Raw genomic sequence first — 3,769 nt, 5'->3', positions numbered from 1 at the left:
AACTGACCCCTCCTGAAAAATGCCTAGTTTCCTACTCTTGTGTAGGTGCTCTCCATCTGCAACTACCTGGCTGGTATGATGGAAATATATCACCACTCCCAGTTATCCAGGAGATTATCTGGAGATTATCTGGACTTTTTCCTTCTCAGTGGTCCCTCTCTGCTTTTCTTCCTGCAAACACCTCCCCAGGTCCAAGCCTGGTGGTGGCAAAAAATAGTGGTAGGAGGCTGTCTGAGGGGGTGTTCTCCCTGCAAAGCAGGGGTCCTGGGATCTACAGGAAGGCCTGCTGAAAAGAATGGGGCCCTGGAAGGGGGAGAGCGTATTCCACTGGGCCTTGCTGGGGAAGAATGAACATTTCCCAAACAGGAAAAACAGCCTCGGAATTTCCAGAGGCAGATTTTCTCCTTTCTGGTACCCCATCCCCAATCCCAGGGATTCCCCTTGGCAAACCAGCATCCCTGCCTCACACACCCTCTCCACTATCACCACCAACTAGGAGTGGAGTGGCTTTATCTTTTCATATCACGGGCCCTTTGTTGGTGTAGTGAACCCTGTGGAACCCGTCTCAGAATAAATGTGTTTCAATGCATAACATAAAATCCATAGGATTACTAAGGAAACCAATTTTATTGGAATGCAGTTCTCAAGATATCTTGTTAAACCAAGTTCATGGACTCCAAGTTAAGAACCCCAGAACTAGGGGGTCAGCTACCCTTCCTCGCTCTCCACGAGTCGGGCTGCGGCAACCCTGGCGGGGCAGAACATGAGCCCGCCTCGTTCCTCCGCTCCTCGGCCCCAACCGCCCGCCCCCTCGGGCCGCACGCGGTGCTGCCAGCGGCCAGGCGGAAACTACAACTCCCGGCATGCTCCGGGCCGAGCTCTCCCTGGGGTTCCGGATGGTGAGCAGGGAAGGTAAGCCGAGCTCACAGTCGGCAGGGGCAGCAGCAGCAGCAGTAGCAGCAGCAGAGGCAGTGGTGGCGGTGGCGGCGGCGGCGGCGGCGGAGGGGACTGAGAAAGCCAGGCAGGGAGAGGGAGAGGGAGGGAGAGAGCCAAAAAGAGGAGAGCCAGGCGAGAGCCGGAGAGCCAGCAGCCCGCACCTACATACATACTGGGAGGGAGACAGACAGACGGCCAGGAGGGCAGACACACAGACAGCTAGACACCCGCACAGCCCCAGCGCTACAAAGCGGAGGCACCAGAAGGCAGGAGGAGGAGAGAGGAGGGGAGGGGAGGGGGCCTGGTGGGAGGGGGAGAGAGAAAGGGAGAGAGGGAGAGAGAGAGAGACGAAAGGAGAGAGAGAGGGAAGGAGGGAGGGAGGGAAGGAAAAGAGGGAGGGAAGGAGGGGGGAAATCCAGCTACCACCACCCAAAGCCAACCTCTGCTTTCTGTCCTCATTTCCTTTATCCACCCAGCCCCGCGCCCGGAGGGAGGCTCTAGTCTAGCTAGACAGACAGCCACAGGGACAGACAGACGGTCAGGGAGAGAGAGAGGGGCGCTCAGGGGAGGAGGATTTGGAAGAGGAGGAGGACTGCCTGCCGAGAGAAGATTTTTCTCCCAGGTTTGCAGTTGGGGAGGGGGCGGGAGGGGTGGTCCAGCGCTGTGTGTGAGTGTGACTGTGGGTGAGTGTGTGTGCACACGCGCGCGCGCGGCAGCTGGAAGGGTTTTTTTTGGGGGGGCGAGCCCCGGGCCCCCGGAGAGAAAGGGATAGAGAAAAGGAGAGCGAGAGAGCGGGCGAGGGGAGGGCGGAGGAGGAGGGAGGAGGGGGACCACCATGTCCAGGGGAGTTAGCCGAGGAGATAGAAATGCTGTCAGTGCTGGCGGCCAGGGGCGCTGAGGGCTCCGTGACTCTCCCCAGCAGCCGCCGAGAGCCCGCGTCGCCGGAAGAGAGCAGTCCCCCGGAGGCCCGGCCCGGCTCGGCTCGGCTTGGCAGGAGCGAGCCCCGGACGGAGCCCAGCAGTTCGGTGAGTCCTGCAGCCTCGGCCCCCCCCCCCCCCCTCCTCCCCCTCCCCCTCCTCTCCTCCCTGCCAGCCGCAGGACTGCCGGGGTCTTTTGTGTGGCCCCCCTCCCGGGGTGGCCCCGGCCCCCGCCCCCCGCGCCTCCCGCCGTCGCTCCCCGGCCCCGCGGCTGCGGTGCTCGCGGTGCCGTCTGTCTTTGTTTGCGCGCGGGGCGGCCGCTCAGCCTGGCTGGCAGAGCCGGGCAAGGGAGGGGAGGGGAGCGGAGCGGAGCCCAGGCGGCTGGGGAGGGGGGGGCGGGGGGGGGGGGGGGGGGCGGTTCTCGGGTTTCCTGGCTGCCCCGCAGCTCTCACGGCTCTGGGGCGATGGGCCCCCGGTGTTGCTTCTCGCCCCTTTCCTCTCCTCCCTGCCTGCCGCCCCCCCCCCATTTCCCACCTTCCCACTTCCCCACCTCTTCTCTGCCTTTGGATTTCGAACTGTAAATTGCTTCAGCGATTCGGGAATGTGACTGGGAGGGGGGGTGAAGGGGGACGGCGACTGTGGGAGGGGTAAACGAGGCTGGATTTGAGGATCTGCAAGGGGGGCGGGGACTGCAGAGGGAGGGGGTTCCCTCCCTTTGCCCCCAAATCCCCAAGTTCCTCTGACTCCAGAGAGTTGAAGGATGGGGGCCAATGATTGTTGAGGTAGACATTTGGGGGACAGAAGGGGAGCCAAAATCTAGGTCGGGGAGCCCGGGAGGTGGGCCCAGCTACCTGTCTGTCTCACAAAGTCGGTTCACTTTTGCATAAATAAATAAATAATGGCTCTCCTGAATGCGTTTCCTTTTGGGCTCTGATTGAAGAGGCCCTTGCTGGGCTAGACCCCCTCCCTCTCTTACCCCCCACCTCCAGGTCACTGAGTGACAGCTGTCAGCGGGGCAGGGGCCAGGGGAAGTTGGCAGATTCTGGATGAGAAAGCCTTTCCCCAGGGGCCAGCCTCCCACCTTCCCCCTGGCGAGGTGGAGAAGAGAGGCAGGGGGCAGGCGATGGCTGTCTGTAGGAAAGAGCCCTGTTTCCTGCACTACAGGAAAGGGCCGATATCCAGCAGGGGACTGGGGGAGGAGGAGAACTGACTGAAGGGGGGGGGGGGCCCCCTCCCTGTTCCCCCCCCCCCTCCGCCCCCCTGCCCTGACCCCCAGGGCCCCTGCTGGGTTGGGCTGGTGGGATGAACAGGCCAGGCCCCAGCCAGCTGGAGGGAAGGAAGGATGTGGGGATGGGCTTGGCTCAAATGGAGTGCAGGGGCAGTCTCCCTGGGGGCAGAGAGCGGGCACCAGAACTGGTGGGGGCAGGAATTCTGTACCACAGACCCCAGGGGGCTGGGGCTGGACCAGATGTTGAAGGGAACAGGGGGGAGAGGGGAACCTGGCAAGAGTAGCTCTGTCCTTTCCCTGGGGAACATAGTGAGAGAAGAAGGAATAAGAAAAAGCAGTCAGCCCCATGCCTGGGGCCCTCCAGATTGAACTGGTAGCCAGTGCAGGGGTCTGGGCTGTGCTGGGAACAAAGCTCAGTGCCCAGGCTCCCCTTCTGCACCAGCGGCTGCCTGGCACTGCCAACTATAGCTGGGCCCAGGCACCACTGTGAGAAGCATTGCCCAAGCAGATTCCTGGGTCTCCTGTTGAGGAGGCATGGTTCTTGCCTGCCCACCCTCTACCTAGGCTGGGCCCCCTGCTGAGGGTAAGACAGTGGCCACCCTTGTGCTCCTGTTCCCTGAGGTACCTGGGTCTCTTGACACAAAGGAGGGGAACTTGGGGGGTCCCTGCCAGATGTTTCCATGGTGCC

The 3,769-nt window shown here is 62.1% G+C and overlaps 1 long non-coding RNA gene across 1 annotated transcript; it reads left to right on the top strand.

Moving 5' to 3' along the window:
- The first annotated feature begins 492 nt into the window (after positions 1-492).
- On the top strand, positions 493-1,964 carry LOC138174711 (uncharacterized). The gene is made up of 3 exons (XR_011171804.1): positions 493-1,202; positions 1,413-1,558; positions 1,856-1,964. It is a non-coding gene; the product is annotated as an uncharacterized lncRNA (long non-coding RNA).
- The last annotated feature ends 1,805 nt before the right edge of the window (positions 1,965-3,769 follow it).

The sequence above is a fragment of the Petaurus breviceps genome, unplaced genomic scaffold (genome assembly GCF_028583685.1).
Source record: "Petaurus breviceps papuanus isolate PSGF00001 unplaced genomic scaffold, PetGlider_PUasm1.0 134899, whole genome shotgun sequence".
Classification (NCBI taxonomy): Eukaryota; Metazoa; Chordata; class Mammalia; order Diprotodontia; family Petauridae; genus Petaurus; species Petaurus breviceps.
This window is presented reverse-complemented; position numbering and strand designations above follow the sequence as displayed.